At 37.4% G+C, this 15,009-nt stretch overlaps 1 non-coding gene across 1 annotated transcript; it reads right to left on the reverse strand.

Moving 5' to 3' along the window:
* Positions 1-5,079: 5,079 nt before the first annotated feature.
* On the reverse strand, positions 5,080-5,151 carry TRNAA-CGC (transfer RNA alanine (anticodon CGC)). Its single transcript has one exon. It is a non-coding gene; the product is annotated as a tRNA-Ala (tRNA).
* Between the last annotated feature and the right edge of the window lie 9,858 nt (positions 5,152-15,009).

Below are 15,009 nucleotides of genomic sequence, written 5' to 3' on the forward strand. Positions count from 1 at the left end.
GATGTCATAAAAAAGTTCTCATGATGAAAGTATCGCCTTCGTGAACAAAGGTATACTTAAAACGTCCGTTTTCCCGTAGATAGTCAGATAGCTTAATCTTGCAGTAGCAGATACTATACAATGAAGATTCTACGGTGAAACCAAAATAAATGTATAAATAACATTTAATCCTCCTTAGTAGTACGCCTGCCGATGGAAATACAGGGTGTCCCAGGAATAAGTACGAATATTAAAGGAGTCGATTCTTTGAGTCAGAAAAATACGTTTTTGAGGTATAACTTTTTTTTCCCAAAAACGCTTTCCCTGGGGACCACGGCCTCCCAAAGTTGGAGAAAAAAATCGTCCTCCTAACACTGCGACGACAATGTTTATTGACCAATATTAATGAAAATTGATAAGAGGGGTTAGTTCTTAGCGCTTGTTGCATTTTTGACCTCCAAAATAGGGAAAACGCATTTTAAAAGGGGGTTTAGGGGGGTGTCGAACCTACAAGTGGCCAAAATTAATGTTTCCAGCAACAAAAATTGATTTTTGACGGCTAGATTTAGCCTTGAAAAATATTGTGCAGATGTGTCATGCGTTTTTTTCGCTAGGACTCATCGGTTTCGAGATAATATATTATGGGCTGAATGGAGCGCGGATGGGCGCGAAGGGGGTGGGGGATGGCTCCCAGGGATAGCGTTTTTGGGAAAAAAATGTAAACTACAAAAACGTCTTTTTTTGACCCAAAATCGACTCCTTCAATATTCGTACTTAATCATGGGACACCATGTATATCGAAGAATCAGACAATTGAGACTTTTTCATGAAACAGTCCATGTGCGAACGTATCTAGGAGTATCGTGTACCTTTCTCAATTCCGCCAGCGCAGCGTTCTACTTCTTTTCCGAGAAAAAGCACCAAACAAGTCAGGAAAAGGGGCCATTATAAAATTCTTTACCTGGCACGATTGATGTTATATTTTTCTACAATTTCCTGGGCTACAGGATGCCTTTGAGTTGTGGTGAAATCCAAGAATAAGGAAAAATGGTTTGTATTCGGAGAATCCTCTCTCAGTTTGAGGGCGTTTTAAGCATTGGTCAACGCTGAATTTTCATTCATTTGCGTGTAAAGGAACGGAGTTTTTATGCAAAATGGAACCTGTCCACGAAGAATGTGGGTCGAATGCAAATGAGCTACCACCGCACAGTGGCATAGAGAGGTGTTCTTCCTCTTAAATTGCAAATTATGATGTTTATTTCGCAATATTTTAAATTTGAAGGAGTACTTCAAAAGGAAAATTTTACGAGGAAATCAATGGACTTACTTTTGAACTTTTACATTTCGCGCTAACAGAAATGTAAGCTTTTAAGTCTTCAAATCGTGTCCGACTTTTCTCATCGACTCGCCCCTTTGTGCGCCGTAGAAACTGAAATATAAATTATTCTGCTGGTTAAAGCTGCGTGATTCATTGATTGAGGAGGGTAAAAAATAGCTGTCAGATACTGATATATTTGCATACAGATATATTTCCTGTTTTAAATACACCGATCTCAAATTGAAAATTTGCTGTCAGTCTAGCAAAGAAAACGTAATTCTTTTCGACGTATTTTTTTTCTTTTCTTTTTTTCCACGGATGGTAATTCAAATCAGAGATTCATAGTTATTCAACTTGTTTGCATCTCTATATTTAAGTGTGCAACAGAAAAAAGGTATCTCCGCAACCTTTGTGCTTTTTCTTTAAATGGTCGCTCCTCTGACGTAAGGGCGTATCTCGATTTCCACGAGAGCCTTTTTATACAAATGAGTCCATGCTTTCTGAGGCTCATTCTGAAATCGAGTTACGCTCTTACGTCAGAGGGACGACGAAATTTGGTGTACAGTGTTCTTTGGATTTCTGAAACTTCTTGGGGAACACTGGAACATGAATTTGAATTGAGTCCTTCGAAATAAAGACTTCCTTTCATACTCCAGTGTCTCCTTTGAAAACTACTTAACGTAATTTTTTGAAAACGTCCTTGGTTTTTCTTCTCCATTAACAGAACATTCGAAGAAAATTTCAAGCTGTAAAGTTGACTCGTTTCTTGTCGAAAAAATAAAAGGAGGAACGGACATTTTGAAACACCGCAATGGAAATACGCATTTTCGCAATTTAGCCATCCATATGCTTTTTATGATGAAGACCTTGAAAAAAGGGGGAACCTATGTCTTCCCGAGAAGGCCACCATCTTGAAAAGGATAAGTTTAAAAAAAAAAAAAAAAAAAAAAAAAAAAAAGGTGTCAAATCCGTGCTCAGAATAAAAAAAAAGTCTTGGTCAGAAAATTTGAAGCAAATTCACAAGTTCTTGTTTGAATACTTGATGAATAACCTATCCCCTACACCTATAATCACATTACAGATGACCCCCCCCCCGTCCCCAGAAAAAATCCATTTTACTTGAAATGCGGAGAAATCATGGCCAAAAATTCCAAATATTTTCATGAAATTCAAAACAATTTCCAATGAGTATCAGAGCAACACTAAATCATACATCTCTTACTTACAGCGCGGACTCCATTTTTAGTGTTTTTTCCTTAAACCCTAAAAAAAGCTGGATGTATGCGAATACAAATATTGCAGTCATTTAGTAAAATTAAACGAGTAATTTTCGCGTTTACACGCACTTTTAGATTCAATTCATGTTGGCGCGTATACGTAGTATACCGCCTTTGCGATCGTTTCGAACCCTGCTCGATACAATAACCGAGTCCCTTAGTTCCTTACCGAAAAGTGACTACCGCGAACTTCTGAGATTTTCCAAAGCGTGTAAAAAGTTTATTTATCCATCAATAATTATGATTTAAAGTTGTTTCTCATTCTGGGGGTCGCTAGTTTATGTGCAGTGAATACCAAGAGTCTACGTTACTTGGTTTTTTTAAAAAAAGCCTAAGAATGCGACGCGCTGATTTAAAATATGCATATATAAGCAGAATCAAGCGAATTGATTCGAGGATGGCTGAGCAGGTCGGCACTCTCGGAATGAGAATCTAACTCCTCCGTTTTGTTCAAAACGTTGCTTTGACAGATCTGTAACCTCGGTTATACTTTTCAAAAGTTGGTACCCGTGCTCTGAAAAACCCAAATAAGCCAAGTTCGTGTAACTATGGTGTCGTTGCCTCGACCGGGCTGTGCTGTGTTGCCAATTGTTGGAGGATAGGTTACTTGCCCGGTGGTGGCTACCGCCACTCATGATAGTGCAATCTGTGTAAGTGCAATCTGTGATGAGCCTCGAGACTCATTAGACCATTAGCTAAACGTGGCTCATACAGGAATCCACTTACCCCTCTCTTCCCCACGCTCCTGATCACTGCGTCGGCGTCTCGACGAACAATAGCTAATGACGGTCGCCAAGCGAGGCCGGGATCCTCAGCCCCTCGCCCAATTACTTACGCTTCATTAACCATTTCACCGTCACGCTAGGATTCGTCCAATTTTAAAAAAAAATTGTTTCGCGAGTTTTTAGCAATTTTTTCCTTACTTTCCGTTAAAACACGAATTAAAAGAGGTCTCATTCATAAAAATCGGCCAAATAGAAGAGAAGTTACAGTATTCGAAATCCGAAGAAATCAACAAAACTTCTCCAAACAAAAAATAAAATGAAGGGGGAAAAAAAGAAATGTATAAATTACAATTTAATATGATTGACCTCAGAATGTGACAAGCAATTCAATTATAAAAAGGAGAAAAAATTGAGTGAAATTACAAAAAATTAGCCTCTTGCAAGGGGCTTTCTTGTATGAGTTTTGACCTGAAGACAAGTAAATCCCGTTATATTATTAAAACGAAATTGACTCCATAGTTTAATGCCTTAGTTTCTTGAATACGATTATTTTAAGCACTCGAAAATTTATACCAGCAATTTTACCCATGGGGTGATTTCCTGAGAGCTGATAATATCACGAATTTCTCATAGAGCCCTTCAAAAATGGCTTGCTTTTTGGGCAGCCGATTCGGCCATCAAACCGGGGTTTAAATGGAAGCTGATAATAACACAAAGCTCTGAGAAAAATTTTGAGATGAGTATAGGAACGGTTTGTAAATTACGAGGAGAGGCGGGCATTCTGTTCAGCATATCGATACATAAGTATTTTCACACGTAGAATTTAATTTTCACGTCAGGGAGTCGACATATTTTGATTTTTTTTATTTTATACGGAAAATTTATGGTTTTTCGGGATTGAAATTACTTACAATTGTTTCATGAAAAATGAATGCACCCAAAATGACTATAGCATTTTGACTTTCACATACGTGCACTCACTAAATTGATTGGTAAATTCAAAGAGTGGGTACATCGACCTGGTATATCAAGTTTCTGCGATTTTTTACGGCAAATCGGTAGATTTTCGGGATGTGGATTGCTTACTTTCAATTCATGAATGAATAAAGCATGGACATGGTTGAGCTTCTTTGCATGAAAAGACGTTTAAAATAACAAAATCAAGACATATTTAAGACAATTGCATTTATATCGAGTCAATTTCTTTTCAATAATATAACGGGATTTATAATACCGGTGATTTGGGTATTTTAGCCCCAAAATACCTTTAAATCGACTTTATCTTCTAGGAGTTCGACAGAATTTTTCCTTTCTTCGCTTAAATTTTTCCGTAGCACTTTTCTTCAAGAATCTGAAAAGATTTTGCTTGAGGCAGATCAAAAAACTTAAATTTGTTCGAATAGCTTTCTAGATTCACAATACACGGTCTCGTGAAGGTGCGTCGTTGACCTTGCAGTGTTGGATCGTGAATTCTCTTGTTGTGCTGCTTGCCTTTTTTGAAATCTCTGTAAATGAAAACTAAAGGGGTTGATATGTGCGAGTTAATGACGCGCCTTATCAACACATTGTGTTGGAGTTCACTGCTTGTTTTACTATAGAATTTCTTTGGATGTAAAACAACTGACATGCGCTTCTAAGTGTAGAGTTTCTGGTTTATTTCCCGAAAAATTTACGTGAAAGCAATATTTTAACAAAATGCGTCTCATGTCTCGCTGTTTTCTTATTCACGCACTACGTTCACTTTCAAGGCAACTGGTCTTATATGTGTTAAAATTAACCTTGGAGATGCCGGGGATTGAACCCGGGGCCTCTCACATGCGAAGCGAGCGCTCTACCACTGAGCTACATCCCCAAGTGAAGAAGTGTGCAACCTAACCAGTAATAAAGACCATTATCTTGGTCTTAACTTGCTGTAAACGTTTTCCTCCAGAAACGGCCAAGCTTAATTTTTTATAAAAAAAAAAGTACAATTCCGCTTTATCCCGGAAAATTGGTTTTGTCACGTGAATGACTTACTCATTTATTTGTTTTTCTTTTTAATTTTACGCTAAAAAATTAGTGTAAATCTTGTTCGTTCCAATAAGCGCCCTGCGTCAACGTTTAAGAATGTTCATGGAGCACCATGAAAGGACCAATCTTATATAGATGGCTACAGAGCTTCTCTAGAAACTGAATTATATGTGCCAAAAAAATTAAAAAAATTTTTCTGGATTCAATTTTTTAGTTTTCTGCATTTGTTTTCTTCCCCCGGTAGTGGGTACTTTTTCAAGCAAAGGATTCAAGTCAACCTGAATTCTGAAATAGATTCTAATGAGGCTTATGATATGCTATATTAGAAAATGTTGAACGTTAAAACGTAAGGTCTTAACATGGACCGATTCAATCTTACGGTCGATAGTGCTTCTGTATGTCATACACCTCCATGTCAATGGAGTGACAAAATAACTTGAGATACCGTAGTAACACGAAAAATAAGCGCGTGGAATTTACGAATATAGTCGAGCCTGAGGCATAATATTGTAATTTTACGACTTGATGACTCGATTCTCTCGTGAGTGAAATAATTTTTTACTCGCATTATTTTTTGCCGCTGTATTTTCTCACAAGAAATAACAAAACCACCCTACCATTTTGGAAACACTTCTTTATACTTTGCACTAAAAGGACCATAAGATTACTTTCTACATTGCCTACGTAAAAATTCTAGCTGTTCCGTCTTTTATTTTTTATCATAACCCAGACTTTGAAGCTCACCGAACACATTGCTCATGTAGATGAGGGTAAATCTTAAGACTTTTTGGAACCCTGCAGAAAACTTTGGACTGGAAAGTTCCTTTGTTTATCGGGAGATTATTGGCACATCAAGTATTTTAGTTCAGAGGGACTAGACTACTTTTTTATTTTGTTTGCAAGTTTTCAGACCTTTATGGAGCTCTTTCACCGCAATGAAAACAAACAATAAGAAAACGTAGTTTCAGACGTGATCATGGTTCTATTTATTAAAGTTTCAACCTTTAAAGACCTTTGATGACAAAATTGACGGATAAGTCAAGAAAAGGAAATTAATAATTGAATGATTAATAAAAAAAATTTGCCATTTTAAGACAGAAGTAACGAATGATAAAAATCAGATTACCACAAATGGTATGCATTGAATGAATAGAATCACACTTTTTATACCGCTGCATTTCTCAAATTCATATTCTTATGAAAGAATATGAATAATTATAAGATGACAAAAAAAACCTTGTCACCAACTTGCAGTTAGAAATATTTCTCGTGAAATATATGGGTAAAAAAATTCTTCAAATAAATTTAAGAGCTTATTTCAATCGTACCCTTGACAAGTTACTTAGATTTGAATCTTTGCTAATTTTTCAATAGAAAATTCTTTATTCCATGTCAAGGAGAGGAGCTTCAGTTTAAATGTTCGTATTAATTTTAATAGGTGTGGCGGAAACCCAGAACAAAATTACTAGTATTCAATTTCCACCGGTGTCTTTACCGAAAATTCAAATTTTTAACTTGAACTGAGAAGGGGGAATCCCCGATTAATTAGACGCATGACCATCTTAACTTACCCTATTATTACCAATGTTTTAACAAAAAAATCACTATTATTTAATTAAGCTTAAAATTGGGTTCTTAAGTTGAAAAATTCACAAATAATATTCTTAGAACATTTTTATTCAAAATAAACAACATATTTTGATTAGTATTTAGAGAATGCCCTCAGAGCTCCGAGCGCGAACACGACGCGAAAACCAGCAACAATCAGAATGAAACAATGACGGTTAGATCGAGGCTTGATGGAACGTATGACTAAAATGTCCGTTTGAAGCGATTCGAATTCGGATTGATCGCGGTCCTGGAAGAAAATTTTAAGTATCTGACCATAAATCAACTCATTCAACGAGCCCTGCGTCCATTCAATTAATTTCTAGTTTTTCTCCTCTTTCTCTCCTTTTTTTCTCCCTGGCTTTGTCTGTTCACCCACTTCAAAGAGATCCGTCCAGTAAAGCGAACGAGTGACCAGGCTTGCCGAATGAGGCACGCGCAATTTTTTTTTCGCAATAGTCAGAGTCGTGAGATCGTGGGTTGTTGGCAAGCCTGCGGACCCCACCCAGTCGTGAAAAGCTGAAAGCGTACCTTTATTCTGGTTTCCTATGTTTACGTTTCTTCGGGAGATTTTAACCACCGACCCCCCGCCCCCCCTTCCCCGTGCTGAATGAATTTTCGCCAATTTTCGCAGCTCGCTCCCCCGCGAGCCCCCGACGAGCCCCCCTTTCATTCTCCTTCAGCCGTTCTCGGCCCTTTTCTTTTTGCCCCCTCTCGTGCTCTTGCATTTTTGTCTCCCTTTTCCCATTTTTCTTTCAGTTTTCAAATGAAGGGAGGCTTGGGGAATAAAACATATAAATACTGAACCCAAACGCCAGTAAAGACAAGTCAGTTGAACCAGTCGCTTCATCATGATCGCTTCAGTTGTAAGTCCGCTTTTATTTTCTCTGCTTTGATTACTTGCCCACTTTGACAATTTTCATTCTTCGTTTTTCGGCCCCTTTTGCTCGTTTTTTAAAGTAAATTTTCAAAATTTATTTTACTTCGTTGCAAAAAGGCATTAATTAAAAAGTTGTCCGAAATATATTTTTTAAAACTCAAAAACACGCATACGTAACGAGGACTAAGCACTAAAATTTAGACTTTCGATATACTACTGTTTGTCATTTTTACAAAAAAAAAAAAAAAAAAAAATTATTCAAAAGCTTTCTTTTCTTTTATTTTTTTATTAATTTAATGAAATATTCCTCACATATATAAAGGTAGTTGAATTTTGAGCTAAGTAGAGGGTTCTGAGTGCAAATTCTTATTTTCTGGGTAGTTTGAATTTCTCTCTGCGTAAAGAACTAAAGGAAAGATAAATAATGAAGTGCCTATCATTGCATAAATTTTAGGTTACTAAATGCTTTTGTGTGTTTTTATTCTTCTTCTTCAATACTTGCCTCAATACGGGCATAACCGCCTGGAAAACGTTCATATTTTTTACCTTTCAAATGTTGAAAGAATCTAAGCAAACTTCAGGCATAGAAAGTACTCAGTTTTATATGTTTTAAAATATCTATAATGCAGTATGCAATTAAGTCACCCATTCAAATTAATCTACACTCATTGAGTTTCATTTTTATTTTTATAATTCTGAATTTTAAGATTTTCTTTAAATTTAAAAAAACCAATTTTAAAATATCACAAGTACTAAAAAAAAAAAGATTTTAAAAGCAAATTTTTACCATCGTTCGTAGTCATAGGACGCTTAGATTGGAAAACGGTAAAATCCATTTGGTTTACTCCAATACTTAAAAATAAGTGAATAAATGAATGCACCTAAATAAATGCTTGTAATCTGAATTGAATGAAATAGTCCAATCGGTAAAATAATTCTCTATTGACTCGGCCTTTTTTTTCACTTTTTTTCTTTGCTCCAATAGTAATTCTTGCAAGTTGGCACGGCTTATTTCCGATTTTTTAAAATCCATTTGCTATTGATCTTAAATGCTTACATCTATGCCGCCTTCCAAATTTTAAACGCCGTGTCTCCATTCAACACTTTTTCAATTTTTTTCTGACAGAATACTGTTTCACCAAAAACCCAACAAATATTCATGCTTCATTTTATCAACACAACTCCGATACACCACTAGGAACTAAAAATGAAAAAATGAAGCCTCATGGCAATCGAATTTTCTTGTAACTGAGCAGTTCGTGCTGGAAAAAAAGGGTAAAATGTTGAGTGGAATTACGGCGTTTTTGCTGTGGACGGCAGTATTAAACAGTGGCGTGGCGTGAATTGCGATGAATCGATTGTTGCCGTTTAAACCTATGGTAAAGAATCGATTATCAGCGAACACCCTGTTCATCGATCCTTTTCCATAGGTTCAAACGGCATAACAATCGATGTATCGCAAAGCACGCCACGCCGCTAGTATTAAGGGGCGGATTTCAGTATTTGGTAGGCGTGTACATTGTTTTTTCAATAGAAGCAAGTCCAAGAGGACAAACAATGATAGAGTACGATCCCATATACATTGCACGCTCGCTAATTTGAAGCCCTTCAATTCGAAAAGCTCTATAATTCGAAGGCGAGGCTGATCCCCTGGAAAAAAGCCCTTTAATTCGAAATTTTCAATGTATTTTGTCTCCTCGATAATTCGAAATTTTTCCCCAGAAAAATTTCCTTCCGAAGTTTTATAGGCCGTTAAAGATGACCAAAAAAAAAGTGAAATCGCAAAAGTGTTCTCAGATTTCGAATCATAGAGCTTTTGTTACCACCACTTCGAATTATAGAGCTAATGTACACATCTCTCTAATTCGAAATGTTTTGCCTTTAATTCGAAATTTTTTGCCACCGCTCTTTGTAATTCAAAATCTCGCGAATTCAAAAACCCTTTAATTCGACAAGAAGCCTCGGTCCCTTGAATTTCGAATTAGCGAGCATGCACTGTAGATTCTATTAACTACACTGGAAAAAACCACATTGGATCTAGAGTCCAGACTCTTAAAAACATCGACAAGAAAAAGTACTCTTGATTCAATCAGAATCTAGCTTGAATCAAGAACCAAGCCTCTTAATTTAAGCGGATTTCGTTTCGATTCAAGCAAAAATCCGATTGAATCGAGGTATTTTTTCTTGTCAATGTTTTCAAGAGTCTGGACTCTAGATCCAAAGTGTTTTTTTTTTTTTTTTTTTTTTTTTTTTTTTTTTTCCAGTGTAATGAAAATAGAGTATGCCATATCGTCGACCCGCTGACGTAAGGGCGTATCTCATATTCTCTGTGAGCCCTGTTCTCCGTATGACTGTATGCGTATTAGGGCTCATTTGGAAACAGAGATACGCCCTTACGTCATAGGAACGACGATATGTGAGTGGTTGATTTGGTAGCATACATTTTGGATTTCTCTGTTTACCTTATTATTTCGATTTGCAGGTTGTTCTCTCCGCCTTCGTGGCCGTTGCCTCCTCCCAGTACTACCAGTACGCCTACCACCCGGCGGCGGCATGGTCCTCCATCCCCGCTCACTCTCCCATCACAGGACAACCTTTGGACACTCCCGAGGTAAAAATACTGGATTTTATGTGAAAGAACTGATATCGGTCGAGTATCCCCCGTTTCAGCGAATCATCGGTTGTTACACTGCAATTGGACTACATTTTGCAATTTGGAACTATAAATTCTATCCCGTTTTAAAAACGACGTATGTGCCATTGGTTCCCTTATGCACATAAGTGTTTTTCCAGAAGATCCAGAATTTATAGTTCCGAATTGCAACATGCAGTCCAATTAGTCTTCAGTGTAAAAATAGTATGGAAAATCAAACACTTTGAATCATAGTTCCTTTTCGCCTCATCTTAAGAAGCATTATCCCTCCTTTCAGATGGTATTCTGTTCTTTAAAGTCAGGATTGCGTTTTCCAGATATTCTCTAAATTGAGGAGAGCTCTTTCGTTTTTCATTTTTTTCTTCGCAGTTCAAAAAGTAGGGGACTTAATTTTGAGGAATTGAATTCAAAGAATGGAAAGAAGTCTCATCAGTATTGTTCTATTAACTTACTAATCACCTCAGGTTCTACCGTTGGAGCTGGAGTCAAGTTTTTATCATGATTCGATTTTTCTTTCCACGAAAATTAACGGCTAGCGGCTCAAAAATTACCGGAGATCAGCCCCCTTCTTATAAATTTTGTATGATCATCGTGCAAGTGTAAAAGAAGCAGAGAAACTCTGAGGGGCCGTCAGTGGCGTGGCGTGAACTACGATTTATCGATCGTTATGCCATTTAAACCTATAGAAAAGGATCGATAAATAGGGTGTTCGCAGCGAATACCTTAATAATCGATTCTTTACCATAGGTATAAATAGCATAACAATCGATATATCGCAATTTACGCCACGCCACTGGGGGGCCGTCACTTTTTAAAATCCCCCGGTGGATATTCTCGACGTAGCAGCCAAGTTTGAAGTTCTAACACGTTTTTGCCGATAATTTTTTTTTAACATTTCAAGAGCAACTCCCCCCCCCCTTCTTTTTAATTTCCTCGAGAATATAAGTATGTAGCCTCACGACTTATTTCCGATATTTTAAATTTACCCTTTTACTTTCTGCAAAACCAAAACTCCTACAGCTCCGCAACAACTTGAACTAAATTCGTTTTCTTTTGCTCAACTACAGGTGGCCGTCGCTAAGGCCAGACACGCCGTCCAATGGCACGCTGAAGCATCACGCACGCCCATGTCGCCGTTGCTCCCCCCGTTGTTGCCCCTGTCGCCGTTGCTCCCCCCGTTGTTGCCCCCGCCGCCGTCTACCTGAGGAAACGCCGTGAAGCCCCCGCCAACGAGGCCCCAGAGGCTCAGACCACAGAAACCAACAACAAGGACAAGAGACAAATTCTGACATACTCTCCATTAGCCTACTCCACCTACTCCTCTTACCCCTACGCCGCCCTCCCTTACGCCGCCCTCCCTTACGCCAGCTCCCCCTTCCTGTTCAGGAAACGCAGGGACGTTAGCACCGAAACCGAAGAGACCAAGGCCCCAGAATCAAACAACCAGAAGAGACAGATCTTCACATCCGCCTGGGGATACCCATCAGCTTACGCCCCAGTAGCCTACTCCGCCTACCCCTCTGCTCTCTCTTACTCCGCCTACCCCTACGCCTCCCACATCGCCTCCCCCTTCCTGTTCAGGAAACGCAGGGATGTCAGCGCCACTGAAGAAGACCACTCCGAGGCTGAATCTGACGATGACAGAAAGAAGCGTCAGTTGTTTCTGACTGGAGCATACCCCTACGCCGCCTACCCCTACAGCTGGCCCTACAGAGCCTACTCTGCCGCCCCTATTGCCTACTACGGTTAGTTCTCTCACCTCACCGAAACTCGTTCCTGCCCGAAACCGTATTTTAAGACTTAGCTCAAACTTAGCAGAATTCAATTCCCCGTAATAAGACTTGCCCGCACCTAATTGAGTTTGTTCCTTTTTTTCCACATTGTTCTCAATGTTCTCACTCGCCATTATTGTTACAGTTTTTACTAATAGTAGCTGAAATATACAAGATAATTGCAGCCCGAATTTTGATGTGTTTGTGTTATTTTCACTCCGATTCAATTCAAGTCACAACTAGGTTTTCGCCTGGCTCACTTGCGCCTCTTTGTTAAACATTAATCACGCACTTTCTGACTGAAATTTTGCTTAAAATAGCCAGAGTATAAAAACATTTTTTTACCTTTCTATCAATATAGTGCTCATACAAATATATACACAGTAATAAGTACAGCACAAATATGTATACAATATATATGTATAGAATTGGGGAGAGTTCAAATGGGAAGAGATTCGGAATATTTAACAGTTTCTGCTTTAGCTCAAAGATTGACTAAGCAAATATGCACTCTTTTTCCTCTAACAAATACAATGTGTGTAGAAAAATGAGACATATTATTAAGTAAGACTGTGTCTATAAGCACTTAAATCATAAAGACTAAATTTTACATCTTAAAAAAAAAAAAGAAATGCTCTATCTAGAAAATTACGTTCAATTATAATTCATTTCCCGTTTTTCCTCTTTTCCTTCCTTTTTTACGACGTGCAAAATATTGGTTTTAAAGGGCCCCTTTTCATAAATATTGCGCTGAAAATTGAGTACTTGTGCCACACGAAAATAAACGAAGCTTCCTGCTCAAGAAATTTTATTCATATTCATGCAAATGTTTCCCCTCACAAGCTTAGGATAGTAACAATTATTAATCATTCTATTTAAAAAAAGAAAAAAGAAAAATTGCATGCAAGTATAATTTCACAACTAGGAATTCATGATATTTAATCTTTGCAAGAAGAGCTAATACCTTTCCAACAAAGTATGTGAACATTGCCACAGAAACTTGATTTATTCTCTGAAAGTGAACCTCCACTAATATCATTTTGTCTCACGACTTTATAAAAAAAAGTCACAAATATTTTCAAAGAACATATTATCATTTTATTCTCAAAGAAATAAAACTCTTGCGAAAATTCTGAAATGATTTTTCAAAGTTACACTTTTTTTACCTTTTGGCTTTTATTAAAAAGAAATTGGGATGAGTTTATTGTTTACGTTCTCGTCAAGATAATTTATATTGTTTTAAATGTTCTTGAGAATTTCAATTCACGTAGTAATTTTTTTAAAGTCAATATTGATTATAAGAACAGATTTCCTATTCTGTTATCAATTCTTAAGTCGATCGTTTATTCAATTGATTGTGATGGAGGGGAAGAAAATGAAGCCAGGAAGTGAAAAACGAGCCCTGAATCATGCACTACGCAGATCGATGAACGGAAAAACTACTTTCCTAAACGTGCGTTAAAGTCTCCGGCAAAATGAAAATGAGTATACACTTTACTGTGTTATGTTTCTTTTTCCTCCTTTATCGGGTTGTATCAGCATAGTACTCACTTTTTTCCTTTTTTTACATCGGGCGACAAAGGAAAAGTGTGAGTACTATGCTTCAGTGTGCCCTTGATCATGAAAATGCTTGGGCGTTTGGCTATATTTTATATACTTCATAATTTTTTGAAGGGCTGTCAGATGCACTTTTCTCTCACTTGCAATCCAATAGGCAGTTGATGTTTACTCTTAGTCACTGGTGAGAAAATTCTAGAAACACCTTTGTTAGAGTAAAATGGCATAGGTAACCGAATTGAATATAATCGAATGTGTAAGCAAATGAACCGGCGATTGGGTCTTTTTTCTTTTCTTAAAAAAAAGAACCCCCCTCCTCAGCTCCTACCTGGCTTGAATCTCAGCAGCCGCTTTGCGCCCAATGAGATCCGCTCATGCACCACCTGCTCCATGACACTACAACCTTTGCGTTAAAATTAGAGATACGCTCTTACGTCAACGTAGCAATGCAGCCTACCAAAGTTTAAAAAAAAATAAATAAAAATAAAGTTTTTCACCTAATATTTTCTAAACAGATCTGAGTTCATCGTCATGAAAATTTACAGGTAACATAGTAATTTTAAGGTGATTCGACGTTTGCCATTTTTTGTTTCAAAGCGACGCGCGATACATCGCATCAATTTGTTCCATAATTTCAGCTACTTTTCATTTTTTTTTTAATTTTGAGATCGCACCTCTGTTGTTATGAGACTAAAGAATTCGAAAAAAATGAAAATTAGGTAGCTGAAATTATGAAAAAAATTGATGCGATGAATCGCACGTCACTCTGACACAGAAAATGGCAACCGTCGAATCACCTAAAGGACAAAACCCACATTTGAAGTTAAAAATCATATCGGCTACAAGATACAATGGTATACTTGTATGATATTCATCTTGGTTTTTGAAGGTGAATAGGGAGGGTTTTCAACTTACAATTGGATACACTTTATTTATTCGCTGAAATTTGCAGTTTTGATCAGAAATAAAGAAAGTGAGCGAAAAAATACTTCTGGAGGAGTATATGCAGTTTTCAATAAGATCAAATGCCTCTAAGATATATAACATGGAAGCTCATCAATTATTGCGCTCCTCAAAAATGGGGCATTGCGCTGCATAATTTAGGCTGGTGGAGAGTAAGGGGAAGTGTCAACTGGTGCATAATTTCTTATCATTTTTTGTCCCACAATGATCTCGGTACGCAACAAGACAAATGAGATGTCAAAAGAGATTGTCCGATAAGTGTTTTTA

This window comes from Bemisia tabaci, chromosome 3, assembly GCF_918797505.1.
Source record: "Bemisia tabaci chromosome 3, PGI_BMITA_v3".
Taxonomy (NCBI): domain Eukaryota; kingdom Metazoa; phylum Arthropoda; class Insecta; order Hemiptera; family Aleyrodidae; genus Bemisia; species Bemisia tabaci.